This window comes from Bombus fervidus, chromosome 1 (genome assembly GCF_041682495.2).
Source record: "Bombus fervidus isolate BK054 chromosome 1, iyBomFerv1, whole genome shotgun sequence".
NCBI lineage: Eukaryota > Metazoa > Arthropoda > Insecta > Hymenoptera > Apidae > Bombus > Bombus fervidus.
In genome coordinates, this window is record NC_091517.1 from 7447902 (window position 1) to 7471860 (window position 23959).

A 23959-nucleotide genomic window follows, 5' to 3' on the forward strand; every position below is an offset into this window, starting at 1 on the left:
ATTACATGAATGTCTTTCTATATTCGTAGCTACCTAGATAAATATGTAAGAAAAACTGGATCCAACGAACATGATTTTCTACATTTCAAATTTTATAGTTCTAATTTGAGATAATTGTTTAATTACAGATAGGAACTACACAGAAGCCAAATTGATCCACCAACTCATAGTTAATATCGTTTGAGTTTTGAAGATTAAACACATATTAAATATAAATTATGAAAATCTTTAAAAATAGAATACATCAATTTGGCTTATAAATATATTAATGTTAAAATATGATGTCTTTTACATATATATTATAAATAACAGTTCTAAAAATTGTATTGTAATATGGTTTATGTATTGTAATATGGTTAAGCAAATCTGAACGTAACTAATGCTTTCAGAATCGTATCTCTCAGCCTGTGAGATAAATGATTTTTATTCGTTACAAATAATAGAAAGAAATTTTTTGGGTGGTTTTCTAAAGAAGACACAACGCGATAAAATTTATGACCACTTTTACCGAAAGCAAATACATTTATCGTTTAATTAATGAATGATTTATTAAAATGTTTTTTACCCAAGCACATTAATTTTTCCTCAAGCCACAACAGTTTTCTCTATAATTCGTATCTTGTTTAAGTCTACTTGCATAAACTTCCATTGGAACAACCTTTAAACAAACGTAAGAAATTCATCGTTGCAACGAAAGCCCGACAACGAACGACTAAATCAATGGTACCATTTCCATGGACTTCATTTCCTGTCGCGTATCGATTTATCTAACGACACAGTCCGCAATCCTCGAGTTTAATGCAAGCATGCGAACCCGCCGGCATCTTTCGCGGGGCGATCGTGGAACAATCGTCGTGCATGAGAAATGCCCCGGCGAGCAAAGAAACGCCGGAAGTCTCCTCGCCGGTTAATGCTCTTTGTCCTTTTAACAAAGGAAACTTCTTTATGCCTGAACGCGCACGGTCTTTTTGAGCGATGTTTTCCTGCGAATTTTCGGCTCCTGTCCCTAGAAATAATGCGACAAGTAATTCATCGGAAACGCGGGCTAGAGAAGTGTGGAAGAATGGAAAATACTTTTCGATGCAACTTGCTGGATGCAGTGAAGTTGAAGGCAAGTTTTAAGTGAAGTTCGTCGGAACGTTACTCTTGCCGGGATAGAAACGATGAAAGTGGTACAAAGGGAGGTGGAAGAACAAAATTCGAGAGCAAATATCCCAAATTGAAACAATCGAAGCGTGTAAAATTGCCGGCCAATGAGAAATTTCTATACAAGAGAAAGTTTCCGGTTTGTACTCGAGACCGGTGATAATGTTATTACATTTGGCGGAATTTCGTAAGCGATATTGTAACGCCGAATTATATCGTAACAGTGAAACATATTTTCGTGACAGTTTCTTGGGATAGTTGGAAGCGTAGGAACGATCGATGGATGAGCCGATTTTAAGGCAGGGAACTAACTGCTGCTGACATTAACTGCGTGCTAACAATGTTGGGAGAGAGATTAACTCTTGGTTATTAGACAAAATAGACTTAACCGATCATTGAACGTGAAGCAACTATTATTATCATTGTTGTCGTTATTGTTACGTTTTATTATCCTTGCTATTCTTTTAATATCCGTATTATTAATATTATTATAGAATCTTCAATGCAATTTATAGATATTTACAAAAAATATATAAATGGTCACATAGTTATATATCAATACAATAGAAACATATTTTAAAAATATAAAAAATCTATCTGTCACACAAAGAAGGAGATAATAATATTTCAAACTTGGTCGATACGTCATGTCACCCTGAAATTATCACATCCGTCAACGACCTAACGCCAACTAAATAACATTTTTCGAATTAAAAATATCGAATTCTCGTAATTCTTGAAAACATATATGACATTAATCCAAAGTGAATTTAATTAATGTTCGACACATGCGATTCTTAAAAGTGGTCTTTTAAGATAATAATAAAAATTATTGATTTAATAAACTTTATATTTTCAAGGCAATCTAATGTTCGGTACAACAATTCCACGCTACTTGCTCTTTACTTTTTACAAGACGTATCCAATTATCACAGTTTACGATTACCACTTGGAAACCTTACAGGATATATGTACGTAAAAGTACCATTTTGTTGAACGAGAACATATTTACGATGAGAACATCGTTTTGAAACAAAAATAACGAGCGTGTCTGCGTACATTTGACAGTAAAGAGACGAGTGCTTTTGAAGCACCGCGTGAAACTATGTCTATATATATTTTGTAGTTATTGGTAATCAATAAGGCAATAAAAAAATATATGACTGTTACGAGATAACGAGTCACACTGTATTTCGGACATCGTCGAATCCTGAACCAGTCGAGATACGAATAGTTAATAGAATTTATTGCAGCGGATAAACGAAATAAAGTCAAAATAAAAGTGCGGCTTGATAGGTAGATAGAAAACCATGGGAGTGAAATAATTTCAAAGTGAACGGTAGACCGTGAAATTTCCAGAGCAAAGGAACTTTTTTATCGGTGTAAAACGTTTTTTAATTTTGAAATACCGGAGGAATGACGCGGTAACTCGAATATTCGTGTCCTGACCGTATAAAACTGAATTTGGATACTTTTTTCTTATTTTCTAAAAGAAAGATAGATAAATAGTAGCAGTAGGAAAAATTAGAAAAATTTTGCAGACAGTAGAAACTGGGCTGGTAGCAAAAAATTTTGGACCACCGTAAAATTAAAGAAATAAATTTAATAAAAGAATGTGCCATAGATTGTGTTGTAAGTTATGATTTTTGTTTTATTTCTTTGACTCTGAGAGTATTAAACTTTCCAATCTTTTTCATTTTAAACTTCGGAATTTTGTATTACATTTATGTGGCGATAGAATTAATATTGGCATATTTGGTACGTCTACGATAAATCTTATGCGGAAAGCTTTAATCCTTTCGTTGCGGGAACGTCGACTGTACGCTAGATATTGCACTGCACAACTAGATATTACGTATTCGAACAATAGAACAAGGATAATATATGAAATAGAAATAAATCTAATGCGCGTCGATAAAGTAGTGATAAGATATATGTCCATTGAACGAATAAGCTATCTGCAATAATTCATGTGATGATTAGAATTAATATATATAAATAAGCATAAATTAATACGAAGAAGCCGTTTTCGGATAAAGATTAAAATCGACGAAAAATTAGTAAAGGAGACTTCCAATATTTATGTATTCGCTATTTACGTCCAAATTTCCCAAGTTTCTCATCTACAATTTTCCTATGTACACACTATCGTTCACGGGTATTTAGGCACCTGATGCAATTTAATAAAAAAGTGCGAGTATTAATTGATCCATTCGTGAGACAATTTTTACACAATAATAAAAATGGAACATGGAAAACGATTAAAACATTGAAAGATATAAATGTTTCTATCAACCTCGCTTACTAAATTATTTTTGCTACTTTGCTATATTGAGGTCAAGTTTCTACATCAAATAGATTCTGCTATTTTTCTGCATTTTCCCTTTATCAAGCAAACCAAGAACCATATTCTCTCCTGTATTTTAGATCATTGGTATCTTGTTTGACAGGAACGTTTCAACCATACCACGTATCATCTCGACTTACCCATTAGCAAAGGAATAATATCGTAGGAACAATTTCATACACGCTGGATTACATCACGGTACCAGCATTTGAAACCCTTATCCACCAATTCGATCTACGGATACGAGACGAATGTGGTCGTTGCTCAACCAATTTTGATGTATTACAACGTCAACTCCGAAATTGAACTCTTATATGTGTTTATTATACTTCGACGATGTGATGCCAAGCTGACGACACGTAAGCTAGCCTCGTAAAAACTATATCTTCTGCCAAATTGAAGATATACGGACACGTCGAGATCTTTGTCCGCTAAGAAGCAAACTTCAGATACAGTTGTCCTCTAATAATCGTATCGTTCTAGTAATCGTTTAAAATAGTTTAGATCATTCAATATATGACGTGGATATCATTTGGATGTAACGTAACATTAGAATGTTCCACAAACCTAAACCAGTGTTTGCAATTATTTAATAATTTAAAATTAAAGTATAGAGTGCTTTGTAATATTTCATGATGAATTAACTACCATTTTATTAGTGGATAAAGAACACAGAAATAAAGAAAGAAATTCATATAAATGTGTGATCTGTAATTCTGAATTGTGCTGTGTACCAAAATGGTTATCTTTACCTTTTGAAATTTTAGTGCCAAAGTACTTTCGCAAATGATTTTTAATCCTAGAATGTAATTTCATGAACCTTCTCTCTCTGTGATTTTGTGAAGTTAATTGATTTAACAAATAAGCGGCTCAATTATAGGATGAATAATTTGTATTAATTATAAGGTATAAAGTTATAACGTCAAAGATATTAATATGTAAAATATTAACATGTGTTACGTAATAATATATGATCGTGGAATGACCTTCAAAATGATTTTAATAATTACAGCAAATGCATGTTTTGAAATCATGTAAATAATTGAAATGTTTATTTCGACTGTTTACTTCGAATCAATAAACTAACATTTGGTATGCACCAAATATAAAATATTTCCTGAATGATGTCAATAAGAATCAATCGCAATCTTCGCTGAATAGAAATGTCAAATAAGCACGAGTTACAGACAGAAAAACTAAAGTCATTTTTATCATGATGGATTGTGCGCATAATGAACGAGTAATGAAAACTTAATTCCAGCCAGAGATGTAGACCCTAAAATTGCGGCCACATTTATCTAAAACGAAAGAAATTTTATGCTAGAAACCGTGATATTACATTCACTCTGCTGTTTACGACTGGTTGTATTACTATTCGTTTTTCCCCTCTTCTTCTCAACATTTTCTTTTTTTTTTTTTTGTATTTAAACTTTGAATGGGATTTGAGTAAATTAATCAGTAACTGTTTGAAAAATATTATCATTGCGCTTTGTTGCTTCATATTTTGACGAAATGTATCCACTTCGCTAGAAATTAATTTTACGTGAAGTCATACGATCGTGCATTTTATTTCCGATTTTGTAATTTGATTGTGTACAGCAAGGGATTAAATATTCCAGGAAATCGTATGGCAAAACTGCAATGGTAATCGAGTTAATCTTGAATAATGAAAATGATTGATAGAAAGACAGGTCTAAATTTTTACAGGTTTTAAAATCTTTTTTATTTTTGTAGTAGATTATGAACCTTTACACGACATGAATGGTGCAGAATAAAACGGAGATAAAATATACATATGTGTGTGGACCAAACGATTATTATACGTAGTTTAAATATTCTGTGTCTGTCCACTTTGGGAATTAAAAGGCTTCGACGAAATAATGAAAAATATATTTCGCGTGAATAAACAATACCAGGAATTCATCACATGCACTGCGAGAATTTACTAGCAACATTTCTTGCACCAGACGACCCTTCATTCACACTAATAAAGACTTGATCGATTGACCCGTGATTCAATTGACCAGCGGTCAATATTCGAATTATGACTGACGAAAGGAACAACAAAAGGTTTGTAACGAAATGAGAACATCGTAGAATCAAGCGCTCCTTGATTGTTCTGTCAGAAACCTACAGTTTATAAGTTATAGAAAAGTTATTTGTATTGGAATAGAATACAATACAATTTTATTGCAATGTTCCATTATTGCTATGAGCAATAATTGATATAATATATATCCGAAATATTTATTATATGATGACATGAATATTTTGAAAATAACAACTATCATCTGCACAAAGAGCGTTATTACTACATTAGATCTCATTCTTTCATATACTTCATTGTAACATAGATATAGACATCCTAGTTTAGAAATTGGAAACATCGAAAATTTCTTCCGATTTAAATTAAACTAATTTCAAATACCAAATTGTAACTGATAAATAAATAAATATTTTAATGTTTACTTTTGTGATAATATTAGAAAATACACGCTGTATAGTACTGCTAATTAAAATAATAAACATAATGTGCAATATTATCATTTTTATTTCTGTAAATTTCTTAACATTTATGAGGAGTACTGCGAATCTCGGTAAAATAGCTGCCATGTTAATTACATGTTAATTACACTTTGCAAAATTTACACATTCACTCTCGTCGTGTAAACATACTCGTACATTCATATTTACTCGAATACAACAAGTACACCTTATTCAGAAAGAGAAATTGTTGGAACCCGTACTGACTAATATAATACAAGCCATGTGTTAACCAAAAAGGGGAGAGTGAACTAGGGGAGAGAGCGTGACTTCAGAGTGTGTTCAAGAAGTGTGTGAACGACGTGCAACTAGGAACGTGTAGATAACTTAGCTCGTGTACAATTGTTATTTCAATTTATTAAATACATTTATACTTTTCCTTTTACACCTTTACGCTTGGTTAATTAATCCCATCAGGTTATGGACCCAGAGTAGGTGTAAAAGAGGTAGAAATAAAATAGAAAACGAAAGAGACAATCTATAACAGACAATCGAGAGGGTAACCACATGCAGCGAAAAGATAAAAAATCAGAGTTTCAAACTTAAATAGTTTCAAAAAGAGTATTTTAAAAGAAAACATGAATTCAGCACAGTATCTCTCCCGTTGTCCGCAGAAAATTTCAATAACTGGAAATTCCGAGTTAAATGCCTGTTGGGTGAAAGGCAGATAGATGATACGCTAAGCGTCGAAATCGCGTCGTTCACAAAGAGTGAAGATAGAAAGAGTTTTCTGTTAAGAGACGCGAAAGCCAAGTCGATAGTGGCGCAGTGCATTACGGACAAGCATCTGGATCTACTGAAAGATGCATCCACTGAAAAAGAAATGATGAAGATTTTGAAAGATATGTTTGAGAGCAACAGCGCGTTTTCAGAATTGCACTTAAAGAGATAGCTATTTTCATTGAAGAGTAGACAGAATGAAAGGCTGGAAGATTTCTTGTTAAAATTTGAACATAAGGGAGATGGAAAATGCGGAATTCAAAATAGATGAATCCGATAATATTTGTCACCTACTGTTGACGATACCTGGGAACTATAACGCCGTAATAACTGCCATCGAGGCAATGAATAATAAAGAGATCGCTTTAGACTTTGTCAGAACTAGGCTGCTTAATGAGGAGTTGAAAATGATGAGTAAGACGATGAACGAGAAAAGCAATAATGACGAGGTAACGCTTAAAGCCTTTCTAAAAAGAAACTCGTATAGGGGTAGAAGCTTCTTCAGAGATAGAGGTTACCTACCAAGGAGACCAGAGACAGCTGGTCAAGCTACTAAGGATGAAATCTCATTTGTGGCCTTAAGCAGCGCGGTCTGTCGCAATGAGAGTAAATTTACCAAGTTTATTCTGGATTCAGGCACGACTGTACATTTAATGAAGGCAAGTATGGAAAAATATATGAGCAATATAGAAATGTTACAGGAAGGGGTAACAATCCACGTAGGGGAATGGAGAGAAAATGAAGGCTACAAAAAAGGATAACTTTGTTGGAATGTACAAAGGGAAAAAGGGAAAAATAAATGGTTTAATAGTAAAAGGGTTAAAATATAACTTCTAGTCAGTTAGACTAGCCCAAAATAACTACAAGGTGACGTTCGATATGAAAAGCGTAGAAGTTGTAAACAAAAACCATAAGTTATACTGCAAAAGGGAAAATAACCTATACATGTATATCTTGAAATTAAGCTCTAAAAACGATAAGGTTTGTGTAGGTTTCGAAGCAAGTCAGACCCAAAAGTCTGAGCTCTAGCATAGAAGTCTAGGCCATTTGAATAGAAAAGGAATGCGAATTCTAGGGCTACCAATGAACAATGACAAGTGTTCCACATGTGTGGAAAGCAAAGCCGGAAGACATATTTTTTATGAGAGAAAGAAACAATCTCAAGAAATAAGGGATTTGATACACTCCGATCTATCAGGACCCATGTACTCTAGAGGGACATAGATACTTTCAAGTGGTAATAAATGACTATTCTCACTTTATTTAGCATATCCACAAAAACAAAAGAATGAAGAAAATTTTAAAAATTACATAGAAATGAAAACACACGGAGGAATAGTAGTAAAAGATGTAAGACTAGATAACGATAGAGAATTCACGTCAGGTTCCTTCAAGAACTACTATAAATCACGAGGCATAAGAATCCAGTATACGTGTTCATACACTCTCCAGCAAAATGGCAAGTCCGAAAGGATGAATAGGACTCTGATGGATAGAACTAAAGTTAAGTTCATTGAGACAAAGTTACCAAAGACCCTATGGGGAGAAGCTATTAGATGTTCACCTTACGAACTAAATAGAAGCCCAGCAAATGCCAACAAGAATGTAACGTCAGCAAAAATTTGGTTTTATGAAAATGATTTATCAAAATTAAAGATATTTGATTGCTATATATGGAAGGTTGCTCTATCCAGATCAAGTAAACTAGATCTCAGAGCAAGACCCATGCTATTAGATGGATATGAAGGGAGTGGGTATAAACTATGGTATCCGGAAGAAAAGAAAATAACAGTATCAAGGGATATTCAATGAAGAGAGGTTAGGAAATTTGGAATAGAACAATAAAGAACCGTTTGGACAGAGAGAAACCAAGGAAGAAGAGGACACAGAAGAAACAGAAAAAATTAAATCAACAAGAGAACACAGTGAAGTTGAAAATAGCGAAGAGGAAAGTGGAGAGTTAGAAAGTGAACAGGCAAGATCTAAGAGGATAGTGAAGAAACCTAAATGACAGTCCGAATATGAGATGTATATGACGTATTGTTTTTTGACCCAAAGCGAAAATCCAACCACCTTTGAAGAAGCAACAAAAGAATGGAAACAGGCAATAGAAGAGAAGGTGATAACACTTGAAAACCAGAGAACGTGGGAAGTGACCAAGTTACTCAAAGAAAAAACAGCGATAGAAACAAGATGAGTATTCGCAACAAAGGAAAATGGACGTAAGAAAGAAAGATTAGTTGTTAAAGAATTTCAAGTGAAAGAAGACAGATATCAAAATACAAGCCTCTGTAGCAAAGTTACCCACCATACGAATGCTAAAAGGCGGTCCAGAAAAATTCACCTATTAAGCAATTAGATATCCCGACAGCATTTCTAAGTGAGGACTTAGAATCAGATATTTACATTCAGATACTAAAAGATTTACAACATAACGAGATCGAAACTTTGAAACTGAAGAAGGTCTTGTATGGGTTAAAAGAATCTCCGATGTGCTGGAACAATAAATTTGACAAGTTTATCACTGAATTCGGATTTCTGTGACCAAAATATGATTTTTGCACATATTATAAACAAGACTGCTATTTAATAATCTATATGGACGACATAATAATAAGTAGGAATCATACAGAGGTAGTAAACGCATTAGTGAGTAAGTTTAGAGGCAAGGGCATGGGAGAAATGAGAAATTTCTTGGGAATGGAAATTACAAAACAGGAAATAAACAATTCAATAAGTCAAGAGAGGATGATAGATAAAATTATAAATAAATTTAATATGGAAAATTATAAAACAGCCATCACTCCCATGGAAATAAACTTCCAAATAGATACAGACTTAGAGGAGATACAAGTACCATTCAAAGGGCTAATAGGTAGCATTATGTATGCTGCAGTAACCTCAAACCACATTTAATGTGCGCAGTTTCATATTTAAGTAGAGTATTAGATAGACCCACTGAACAAACTTGAAAAGCCGGTAAGCCTATCTTAAGATAAGACTGATAGAAAAACGTAAGTGGCTGAGCAATATTCTCCTCGGATAACTCAGTATCTTGGCATTCCAAGAAACAAACGTGTGTAGCACTATCGACTACCGAAGCAAAATATGTGGCAGCGACCTCGACTGCACAAGATTTAATAAATCTCCAAAAGATAGTTCGAGATTTTGATATAGATGACAAGAAGATTCTACAAATGAACAATCAATGAGTAATAAGTATGATTAACTCATATGAAAACTCGAAACCAGACACAAACACATAGAAATCAAAAAACATTTTATAAAAAAAACATCACAAGGAAGAAAATTATAGAGGTAAAATATGTAAATTCCACAGAAAATATAGCGATATAATGACCAAAGCGTTAGTCAAAGATAGATTCATAGAATTAAGAAAATGTACTAATATTAATAATCCATGAGGTTAATGTAAGTAAGAAAGGTTAGAATAAGCGATTTAAAAGAAAGAAAAATAGCGTAATCTAAGTAAATTTTTATTTGAGTTTAAATCGAGGCCAGGTATTGGAACCCAAACTGATTAACGTAGTATAAACCATGTGTAAAGCAAAAAGGAGGCAGTGAAATAGGGAGACAGTTTGATCTCAGCGTGTGTTCAAAGAAAGTGTGTGAACAACATAAAACTAAAAACGTGTACACAACTTGACTCGCGTACAATTGTTATTTCAATTTACTGAATACATTTATACTTTTTCTTTTAGACCTTTACGCTTGGTTAATTAATCCCATCAGAAATAATATAAATCGACTAGTAGATAAATAAATAACATAAGTCTCATAAAAATAATATAATAAAATTTACTGTATACAAGTAAAACTTGACGTGGAATTTCACGAATCATGATACGTGTCTAACAGAACGCCGAAAGAAAGCCTAATCTCGTACAGTGAAATGAATGCAATTTCATCTGGCGGCACTGTCACGGGCTAGTAATAACCAGACATTCACCAATCACATGCATCTGACCGTGTTCCTGCGAAGGACAAATTGCGAATCTCATGTCCCATCGCACATCTGACCCGAAAGAATGAACCAAAACGACAGTGAGGAAAAGAAAAAAAGAAGGAAACGCTGAAGAAGAAGCTTCCACGGGGAAACCACTCTTTCGGACGAGATTCTTTTACGGCCATTCTAACGTCGTCCCTTGTTCGCGGCATTTGGACCGCTGAAAATCCGAAACGTTCGTGTTAAATGCTCGCTGAAAAATGCGACCCCGGAGCCGTGAAAACGGTCCATGAAAAGAGGAAATCGTCCTCCGGGATTCTGAATTCTATTTGAAAATGAAGATGGATATCAACAAATTAAATAACGGAAAGTTGAAAGGGATAATGTTACATTGCTAGCGTTAATTGCATGGGAAAATAAAGAATGGAAAAATTGATTTCGTCGATTTGAAGGTTATGTTCGTAAGGTAAGATTCGTGCAGAATTTTCGTTTCTCCGATTTTATCGTTTTATCATTGTCTTTAAGAGAGAAAACTGTACATGATTGTTTGGCATATCACGTTAATGTTATCTGAATGTGTGATGTAATATGTGCGTGTATCAAAAAATATCGCACTGCTTTGGCCACTGTTCCCAATTATTTTAAAACTATCAATCAAAATACTGGATGTTTCGTAACATTTTAATCAAATTATCATTTCAATGATGAATTTTATAAACTATGCAGACATATGTCTGATTTTTTAATGATCTTCAAAATGACAAAGTATTGGTCATTTATCATCATCAGATGTAGATTTTAAAGTCATATATAATTACATATTATATATAGAATAATTTTGTACACAGCTTCTATACCTGTTTTGTGTTGTGTTTTCTATTTGTTCTGCACTTTAAAAAACTTTGAGTGGCCGATAAATTAATATTTTTTCAATCAACTAGGATGAAAACTAGATTTGTTTATCTATTTAAAAAATCAATTGAATTTTTTATGCATTACGTACTAAAAAATACAAAAATACTGATTCAGTATTTTGTAATAGAATTTATATAATGGTTAAATTCGAATACATTGAGTCGTCCAGAAAGTTCGTTCCGATTTTTAAAGAATTTGGTCGATATGAAAGATCATATTGAAAAATTTCTCGCTGAAAAACCTGGGAGGTTCTGAAAAGATTGAATATTCAAGTTGCGTGAAAGATGGAAAAAGGTTGTGAAACAAAATAGCACCCATATAATTCAATAAACGTATATTGAATCGAAATGTAAATCGGAACGAACTTTCTGGGCGGCCAAATACTTTCTGGAATAATATAAAGTTATTTTTTAAACTGTATTTACTTTCACAGGAGACAAATCTTAAACATAGATATGTTTTTAGGCCTTTCAAACGTATACATGTAGGTCTTGAAAGGAATAACGCTGCATTACTGGCATCAATAGCGTGGAAAGATAAAGGAGAAGAGAATTGATTTCGATTCGGAGGTTATGTTCGTGAGATGAGGAGGTTGCTTTGGTGAGTGTAGAATTTTATTTTCTTTATTTTTTCATTTTGTCATCGTCTTTAAGAGAGGAGAGATTAGAAGTATGAAATAAGGGTACTGGTGGCGGAAGAGATATGACGGGAATCATAAATCTTGTAGACGGAAGTTAAGCGGTGGTTGGTTTGGAATATTGGCACGTTTTCAGGCGAAAAGATATAGTGTATGGGATTTCAGTTTGGGATTGAGATTTGAAAAATATATTTTGAAATAAGGCTAATGAAAAATGGATCAATGTTGAAACGTTTCATGTATTTCGAGGAGTAATAAATACAGGGTGATTCTTAAATCATACAACCGAAAAACATGTGATTCCTTACATAAAACTAAGTCCAAAATATAGCATAAAATTGTTTTATGTGAACGTTATCCAGAAAAAATTTTATTCTATATACATTTTCAACTTATTTTTATGTGAGGAATCACGTCCTTTCCAGTACCAGGATTTCGGAATCGTTCTGTACATGTAACATTCGAATTTATAATTGAGACTTGAAAAGTATTTTTTGAAAGAGCAGAATGACGTCTCATAATCAACACACGCCATTACAAATTGTTTCATGACATATTAAAGGAACATGACTTGTTTTTAAATTCATCATAACCTGTTCATTAGACATATACATAATATCCGTAAATGGTATGGTATCCGTTTATCTTTGTGCTGAAAAAATAATGATCAGAAGTAAAATCCGGACATAAATACTAGAACAGTACATGTATATTCGATAAAATATTTAGTAATTTAATATAGTAGAAATATATCTTTGTCGGATTAATGGCAAGAAATATTCAATGTTTTATAATTTTGATTTTAAATCATCCTATTACAAAAATACTTATAATGTTTAAACATTGAATATTTCTTGCCATTAATCCGACAAAGATATATTTCTACTATATTAAATTATTAAATATTTTATTTAAAAAGGAAGCAACCAAATTTTCACATATTCAAACCAGGCAAATGAAAAGAGAATCAGCGACGTGTATACAATGTTCTTTCACGTACAAATCCCAATATCGAGCATCAAGAGTGAACGAAAAACCTGTTCCCTATGCTTTGACCGGCTTTTATAAATCGTATTTTTAAATATCGTTGGAATTCCTGCAATATTCCATGTTGTTTTATCGAGGCACGAGAGATCAATGTCACACAGGCTAACGGATATAAAAGAAAAAAGAAAAAAGAAAAGAATATTTACACCGTTCCTTCTCTATGATGCGGAAATAAAATTCCATTAAGGCATGTAGTCTGATTTATCAGGATTCGTTGCACCACAATAAAGAGAAAAAAAAGTAACGAGAAGAAAAGAAGCGGAAGAAATAAATCGGATTAAAGTCAACGAATCTCGTTATTTCATATTTGCATGGTTGGTGTTTGACGCGTGATTCGCCGTTTGATACCTGCAATTCTCCTTGTTGAGTGTTAAATATCGTTACATGGTAAAATTTAAGAGGAGGATCAATGTCCTTCAGAATTCTGTCGTACAAAACGTTCTATGTCTCATGGGGAAGCTTCAAAGCGAGCGTCTCACCATAAATCCTTGTCGCATCCCTCTAATTCTTCTCTATCTTTCCGTCACTCGGAATCCTGCTGTCTAACTTTTCTCCTGTCATCGTCGGCCTTTTAGATGTGATAGCGCTGACCAAACAGAATTTTCAACTCTGGGCCATCGCGAATGACTGTGGCTTCTTTCGAGGTACGGTTCTCCACGTTTTAATCGTTGGTAAACCGCGATACAAGTTGCACTGTATCCCATGACTACAAGTATAGTCACAGTTCAATATAAATGTATCAACCTGGTCGGGCATAAATACCGATAACTCCATAACGTTTACATTTGCTGTAATTTATGATCATGTTACATTCATTGCAATCTACAAGCTATTTCTGAAAAGGAATATATATTGATGACTTCAGGTTGATAATTGTTCAAAAAATTCGATTATTTTGTTTTTAACAGAAAAAAGTTCTAAGTTCTTGAAGAAAGAATTGTTTAAGTGTTTATAAAAGTCTTATTATATTTCAGGGGAATAATTCTTAGATGCATGTTCCTAAATAAGGAAATATTCATAAATTACTTATTTGTCACGTGATAAACAGAAAGGAGTACTTCTGGTTGCTAAATAATTTAGACATTAAGGAGCTAGAATATATAGGTTTTTAATCAGATTAATAGTCTTGCTTCAAAATTACTGTAAAAATTCTGTAAAAATTACTTTAAATTGGGAAATAAAAATTGTTTATTGCAAACAATGTAATGATTACTTACAAATCAAATACTATCGAAAAGTTGTAAGACGATGTTGAGGAAACATTATTTAAAATTATCAACTTTAGAAGATCGTTCGGTATGATTTCGGAAAACCGTCCCCGTGGATTCAATCAATAAACATATTTATCGCAAACATATTTAAATCTTGTTACACTTAAAAAATTAAGTTTAAAAGATATAAATCTATTACAAGAATTTATGAATTATCATGAATTTATCATTAATTAAGTTATAAAATTTTCAACAAAAAAGATATGTAAATTATTCGAGCGAATGAATTATTATCAAAAATTTTTATATTCTTTCTAGCATAGATAATTAACTGTGTACAAAAATTTTTTTGGAATTCCAAAACGTTATCATTGGTACAGCTTACACAGCAATAAATTTTCCTATCGCAGTTTCGGTCTATTTTTGCTTTTTATTTCCAATGTAGATTAGTGATTTCCATCCACGTTCTACAAAGATTTTCCAACTCTCGCATACACGGAAAATTGGTAGGTACGCGTTGTTTGTCAATAAAGTAGAATGATCAAGATTTGTAGTAGGTTGTCGGTACGTTAACATCAGAATTGATTTGGAAATTTCGCTTTTACCGAATTGAGGTGAAACATGAATGAAATCGAGATTATCTTGTTGGATTTATTGGAAAGCAATCTGAAAAATAGAGGAAAAAAGGTTCAGGTAGTTTCTATAAAACGTTTCTGTAAAAACGAGCCTAATCATTTTTCAAGATATTAAATCGCTGTGTTATATAGATATATATGTAAAAAACTTAATTTAGGTTCATAAAAATTGAATAATTTGAAATATACTATTTCAATTGGAAATTCATCTTGATTTCTCGTCATATTTAATATAAATTTATTCAAATCCTTATTTACAATTACAAGAGATAGTTTCCTTGAATTATTCGTGTTTAACAATCAATTTTAAATTCAAACAAGTTCGCGTTTATGTCAAAATAAAGAATTCACAATTTTTCCGTGATACTCTAAACGCTGCTCTAAACCGTATATATCATTGAATAAATATTCTCACACGTTTGCTGTTTTGTCACATAAACTTAGTTTTTAATTTGTGCAATTTCAAATATATTCTTGGCAGCTATGATTCCACAAAAAAATGTTTTAAAATACATTCATTTATAAATATAAAACGAATTTATAATGTGCAGATAAAATGAAAATAGATATATGCACATATTCGGATCAAATACGTTATATAAAAATAAAAATGTGACTATTCACTTCGGACAGATTTTTTATCTTATCACCCTACTTTGAGATTAGAAGTATAAAATTCACGTATACTATATTTGCATTTACTATACTAAAACTAGTTAAATAAAGATGATCAGTATTATCCGAATTAAATTATAAAATTATTCTAATTTCTGGATTGAAATTCTAAATTATTATTCTAATTTATAAATTCTACAAATCCATCAATGATCTTGTGTTAATATATACATATAGCTTCATTTAAGCTATCTAACTATCTGCCAATCAGAAAGTCCTCGTTGAATAATAAATCAGCTCTTAACATATCTTATGTATAGGTACACAGTAGGTACTTTATGCATGGCTAGTGTGATATGACAAGTTCTGACATAAACCACGTACGTATCAAGTATCAAGACTATCCTTCAATCTGTCTAGATTCTAGATTCCTATAATTGGCCCTGACTCAAACCTTCTTATATAAGTATACATTACTGCACAAGTCATCGTGCAAATGCAAGATGAAATACGATACTTCACCTTAACTATTTTTCTTAATATTTGTTTGAACATTTCATTATTTAATAGAAATTTTAACGGAAATTGGAAATAACTCAATACTTCTAACAATTATTGAAAGCCACTAAAGAACATGTATTGGGATCCTTGATCTATATTTTTCCAAATCCAAGATTTAACCATTACAAATTCTTTTAGCTGCTCCACCAGCTATTTCTTCACAAAATTTCTTCAATCTTCCCCAAAGACTAAAACCACAACTGTTTGCAGCGACGCGACGTATCCAAAGTAATCAAACTTTTTCATCCATCCGTGAAAACAATTTCTTCAATCTTTCCCTCCGTAACAGTTTTACAAGCGAAAGGGGCGAACAGGGTGAGTCCTTCGCTGAACCCAAAGATAAGGCGGATACATTCTGTTTTCGTACGAGTTTCGCTATCCCAGTGTCCCAGTGGAGATTTCGTCGTCGTCGGTCGTGTTGACAAACGAAAGAGGTACACCACTATGCGTGATATCTCGGTTTCTTTGATGGCCAACCGCCGTCCATGGATTTCGTGTGAGTATGTGTGTGTGCACGTCTGTGCTCCTCGATTCGATTCAAGTGGAGTACCGTGACCTCTCGACCTTCTTTAAGGAGTGCTTCGATGAGTGGCCACTCCGTAGCGAAGAGTCGATCCGGAAGTATATCGAGTCGTAAGTCCTCTGCCAGTCATCCGACAAGAATGTCTTTTTAAAGATTTTAAAGTATCGTGAATGTAGATACGCGAGGATGACAATGAGAAATTGTTTTCAGCGATCGATTGGTTAGTGATAGATTGTTAATAATAATTCGCGATGGTACTTGTATTTAAAATTGAAGGAAATGTATTGAAATGATAATCTTAATAAATAGATCGCTATATTATTTGTTTTAGCACTGATCCACAATTATTGTCTATTTCTGTATGATATTTTCTGTCATACATTTTACATTTTTATTCATATTGGTTTCAAACTTTATCAATACTGTCATGATAGTCGAGTTTCATAACTGCGCTAATTACATTTCACAATGTTCTGTACAACGCACGTAATACATTCATAAAAGATGTCTCAAGATATGCGAGAAGAAGTACATCGACGAGCAAATTGAGTTGGAAGTAAATAATGGGATTTGAGATTGTTGTTATTAATAAAATTTTAAAATGTTTCATATAACACACATATTATGTTCATAATAGGTATCTACAAGTATTTGAATACTTTTTTATGTATAAATATGTGTATAAGCATTTCTTATTAATTCGATGTACGTACTGTACTGAGAAGTGGGTTTCCCTAGTAATGGCGAGTGTTAGTTCGAGAACACAGCGAATTATTCCCTCCAGTTGCACGAAGGTGCAACTGTCAGGGACAACTTAATGACTACGTTGTTGGTGCTGTGCACGGAAACACGCGGCATTCCTCTGAACTCCTATGTTAAATTCCGGCTCAACGGGACGCCAAGGAAGACTCCCGCTGCGACACAACGCTTCCACTACGTGCAATGATAACGGCATAATAGATCTTCCGCATTTAATCTACGATTTCATTCGATTTAACCACGCGGAAAGCTCGCTTAACGCGCCTCCTCTTAATTAGCTTTTATTCCGCGACGTATCCGCGGCAACTTTATGAGGAAATCGAGTTCGCGATTGCACCGGTGTGATGATAAAGATGTATCGTCGCCGTTTTGACGGAGTTAGGGGGAATGGAAATGTCGAAATTACATTGCGAAGAACGTGGCTTGAATGGATGGAAAATGCTCTATAATTTGTAATAGGTATTTTATTTAGTAACATATTGAAATATGGGAAACATTTATATTTTATTTGGGTAAATACGACGTGCACTGTTCGCATTTCTCTTTCTACAACATTACTTCCACTGAATCAAATCGTGAAATGTCTATATCCTTTATGGACTGCATTTTTAATATCATTTCTTAACGTATTATATTTCTAGATAATCTAATAAAACTAAATTTAACACGTGCATCGCAAAACCAACTTCAGCTGACTTTCCATTCACATCGTTCATACTATTTTAAATTAAAATGAACAATGAAATATACATGTAACTTAATTTTATATTGTAACATGTCATAAAATAGGATGTGTGTTTCATTCATTACTTATATGATGACCATTGATCGCGTTGAATATGGTAATTAATTTTCATTAATGTTGGAATACAACGATATTTCACGCATAGGTATAAATATTCCTACACAGACACCCACACAGGCATTTGAACAGGACACTTACACAGGTCATACTCATTACTGTATAGAGAGTGGGGTTCGAAATATTTAAGGGATCATGGGTCACTACCTACGTCTAGTCTGAGAGTAACTGACCAACAATCAATAATTCTTCCATACTTTGTTAATTATATCACTCGCTTATATACATTTGGTTCTGTAGTTCTGTTTAATAAATATCACTGAATATTATTTTAACATAAACATTGTGTCTTCCACAGATTATTAATCTTAACTTTAAGATTAAATTCTAACAATTAAACGAAACAATCAATTCAAAAATTACAAAACAAATACTCTCCGTCAAAATCAAGCTTTTACTTTCGCTTTTTCTTCGTTTTATTATTGTATTTTCGAGCAAACGGATTTCCAGATTCAGACACGCTAAATTAATATATTTTACGGGGATAGGCTCGTACACATATTAATTAATTACCATAAAAACCAGGACACGTTTGAAAGTGCACGAGAATGGACTGGAAAGGTACAAGTGGCCTCTTTCATTTACTTACTTGATACTTTAACACCAATTCTGTGGCGGTCGCGCTTTCATTAAATGTACGAGACTGAGTGCGACACTTCGACTTTTATGCAGATGCGCAGCTCATGAGTTTGACTGGTTTACTATCCTCGCCGAAACAGAACCTTTATCATACGCGTTCGACGCTTTCTATTAATTCGCCTTCTCTTTGAATCGACGTGCTTAATAGTATCTGATTAGTTAAAACATAGGAACATGTACCTTAATTAATTTATCAAAGTTTTGAAGTATATAAATATATTTTATAATATATAAAATTTCAAATTTCGAAACCTTCCCCTTTTTGAAAATTTAGAACATTCCAAATCATTTAAATCTTTATTTCTTCATATAACATCAACCCTTTTTGTATCGTATCACTATTTTGATGGTATAGATTAAATCTATTCCCACAGAATAGTAATAATAATATTTTATTACTTATTACTACTCATATTCTTTTCTCAAATTTACTTTATCTCTATTATATTTCCATTCCAAGTATAACTTTTAATATCTTATTTCCTTACGTAAATTTCATCAATTATATTACGATAAAAGTGTCAAATATTATATTAAGATAAAATTATAATTTAGTTTAATTACTAATCTATGTATTTTTTTGCACATCATAACACACACATTAACGTTTTTCCACTTGTCCCGCCTAAAGTTGTTTCACACCTACGCTCCATAATAAATGACGAAACGTATATAAGAACACAAAGCTGCGAATCCTACGTGTGACCTAAAAACCTAAACTGACAAACTTCCTTCGTTTTTCACAACGATTGACGTATCATAAACCTATATTAAGTCATATTTCTATGCATGTATTACACAAAACATTCGATGAAGGCGGATGAATCGTTTGAAAACCAAAATCGTGTTCTCACGCGTGTAACATGCGGCGCGAAACACGCTGGAGCACTTAAAAGGATGTGAAAAGGCACACGTACGCCGGAACATGTTGTCGAAAGCATTAGAAGAGATACAAGCTGCGTGGTGCACATGTGGAAACGTGATATTGACCTAAAACAGTCCATACTCCTTCCCAGGGTCTATAAGCAGAACCTAACTAATTCGTAGAATTTTAAATTTCTTCGAATTATATATTCTTCTTTTTAAGTCAATATTCAATTCATTATCTACAGTCCTTTAATTTTTCTGTTCAAACAGAACCGTGGCTTATTTTTATACTGCAATACGTTTCATATGTCGAAACAGTAAAATTATGTAATACGAAAAGGTTTCAGAAAAATATTGCTTATTTCATGTGCTTGTTTATGCATTTATATTATATTATATTACTTGTTTCGCATAACATCTAACGAGTAAAAATGCAGGGCTCACAGGAAGATAACATCATATGTACAGAGTGGCTACAAAAATCATTTGCATACCACATTGTGTTTATTATTACTATTAGAATTGGAAATTTCATATTATGAAAATAAAATATAGGATCTGATTTAAAAAACGGCTTCCTTGTAAAATAATTTCAATTTAGCGTATCAGATCAATATATTAGGCTGTCCGAAAAGTGTCTTTCTTTCGCAAAGGTGTTTTTTACAACAGTGCACCTTCGTACAAACGTAAAAGCAAATCTGTGAAATGTCACGGTATTTATCTCAACAGAACAAAATGGATCGTACGTAACTCGATAAAATAATATAAAACAGAAAACGTTGTGCGTCTATTATTTCCTCATAAAACGAAAGAAACTTTTCGGACAAGCTAATATTTTGTCATTTGTAAAACTCCTTTTCTGGGCAGCGCAGACAATAATAATCGTAATCAGTGCACCAATAGCTTCTCAAATCGTATAGCATTAATGATTTCATGAAAAGGCTATACGATATATTCTGGCATACCGTAATATTCGCAGAATCCGTTCAGAGACGTCATCCTAATGATTAATTGATTCATTTAACTGTGCCATCTAGATTTTTCCTCGTTTAAGACAAATAACAAAGAAGTTTTATCAGGAATGGGGAAATTAAGTTGGCATTAACCTTTTTTGGGGATTTACCAGACGAAATTCTTCCAACTTCGGAAGAAGATCTTCCTTTAATCGTTGCGACTCGTTGAAAGGATGCCGTCGTGTTTGTGACAGCTTCTAATAAGATTTAATATTTCCTACCCGCTACTATGCTTGTACATGTTTTCCTAACGACCCGGTTTAACTGATGAGCGACGTTTCAATTAATTTCCCGTGAACTATTTTTGCGTTCTGAAAAGTTGACTGTTTCTAGCCGTGGCGTCAAACAAGAATTAAAGTCACGACCCGGTAAACCTATTATTTTATCAAAGAATCGACCGATCAAATGCTTAATTAAGGCAACGATTAGAATTGTGTAACAATTAGAAAGAATTAGAAAGGAACTGTGTTAATACAAAAAAAAAAGTGGATCTTTTTATCGTTCACTTATAAAGCAAACAATTTAGGAAACCACAAACTTTCTGTTGAAAATTCTAATGAAAATTGTTTTAATCCTCTTCCATAGAAAATAATTACAAAAATTTTAATCAACCATTACAACTATTATAATTTAATAAAACAAAGCAATTTTTCCCAATTATTATAAAATTTAGTTCATTTCAACTGAATCACTAATAACCTATCATAGCGATTAACGTGACAGTAAATAATCAATTAAAACAAAAGTAATAAGGTAACATAAAGAACGTAATACAATGTACAATAAGATAACATAGATAAGTTTATGATCAAAAGAATACGTGACTTTTAATATAAGTTGGTAAAGGAGAAAAAGAACAAAATGAATATTTGTTCGTTACAAACTTCAGGGATCCCTATGGAACAATTAAAACGGTCCCTCGTGAGCAATGGAATTGCATAGGCTTTTTTTAAATCGTAGACACTTTATAACAATAAAATGATTTAAAAGCGATTAATTGCCACACTATTATTTCAAGACAAGTACTAATGAATACAATTATATTCATATATTCATGTCTCTCAAAACTATAAATTAAGAAGAACTTCGTCAAGTCACTCAAACCATACACCACCAAACAATATCAGTTTCATCTTCTATATTACGTACCTAAAACACCTCAGAAATCCTACAAACAATCAGATCAAATCTACCCCAATATCTTGCTCCCTCTACACCTTAATCCATGCAATTTCCCGTAATAGTGTTCTCTAAAGTTAACAGAACATATGCAAAGGATAACAAACGACGAACAGACCATGTCTCATATATACAAAAATATCTATAAGCCAGGAATCCAATATTTTCGGGAGATAGAAAATGTACACGTGTCCTGGGCACACGGTATGTCCGCCCAGTCGGAAAGAAAGATGTCGCGTTGCCTCTCGAATATAACGCGCGAGACCGCGGCAATAAATCAAAGCGAAATCCCGTTGCTTTCGATCCCGACCGGCTTTCGAAGGAAAGGGGTGCTTTTCAGGACCACAGCCCCTGGGAGGTGTCGCGCTGCGAAAAATCCATTCGTCATCGTTGCCCACCCGCAACCTCATCGCCTCCTTTCTTTTCTTTGCTGGCGCCTTCGCGTCTTCAAAACCACCCACCTCTTTCCATCCACCGCTTCCGTCCTTTTTTCTTTTTTATTGCTTTTTCTTTTTTCTCCGAGCACCATCTACAGTGCCGGACGAAATGATAGGACACTTTACATATTTGTGCATTTTGTACATTTAAAAAAGCAAAATCTACATTTCGTGTATCCCATCGTTGCATGCCACTGCTGGCATTTATGCGTAATCCATTACCCTGATGAATATTAATTTGTTGTGTGTGCACGCGCGCGTATCGTATTATAGTAAACGTTTATTTAACTTATTGCTTGATACAGTAACACAAATTAATCGCGGTTTTAGAAATAGAAATTTCAATTACAAACATTTGCTATGAGGCCTCTTTTAGTGCGTATTGACTATTAGAGATCGAAAAAAATATTCCACTTTGTAAAAATGTATAATTGGGACAGTTGTAAAGGAAAAATATATTTCACGAAAGGACATGTCAAAACATGCAAAAATATGGAACGTTTACATAAGCTACATTTAAGCTTTGTTCATATTTAGATAATATTAAATCAATGCCCCCTAAATCTGTTAAAAGGAAATGGAAAGTTCGATCTAATTTTGAAAAAGAGTTTCGCATCTCGTTTAACTATTTTATTTAAAATCACTAATTTAAAAAAAAGAAGTATAAGTACCGAAGAAGGAATTAAAATAAAAAGAGGAATGTAACATAAAAATCAGACACTTAAACGAAAGTATGCCGTGGAAAATGGATTTAAAAAATTTATCTTGTTCTGAAACGAGATCATCACGAGTCAAGTGGGCTATTTGCCGTATTATTACGTCGACATCTGGCGAGATACATGTCGTGGTATTATATCAGTTACTTCACAAGTGTTGTAACGTCGAACTCTTCTTAGCTCACTCACATTATTATATTTACGACAGAGCGTTAAGAAAGACAAAATGTCGATTCAATTTCATATATTGCATATCGAAAATATTTATCAAGTACAGTTTGCATATAATACGTAAAAATATTTAAAAGATCCAAAGTATAGTACTCGTTACAATATTTAACAGGTAAAACAATTCTCTACCTGCATTCTACTTTTTTAATTATATTTGTGAAAACATGAATTTCTATAAATATTCACGGTCTACTTGTTACGTAAGCGTAGGTATCGACACACAATACATCTCTCGAAACCCACTTGTCAGCAAGATTACGTTCTTCTGTTTAACGAAGATCTCCGTTTCTAGCAATGTGACGATAATTTCAGCGATCGATCGCGAACTTCTTTGTCACGAAATGAGAACGTCTCGATACACGTGGAAACGATGAATAGGCTTGTTGAG

The 23959-nt window shown here is 33.1% G+C and overlaps 1 protein-coding gene across 2 annotated transcripts in view; it reads right to left on the minus strand.

Annotated features, from left to right (window-relative positions):
* The window catches only part of LOC139987960 (uncharacterized), a 204657-nt gene that overhangs the window by 92462 nt on the left and 88236 nt on the right, over positions 1-23959 (minus strand). The window lies entirely within an intron of this gene.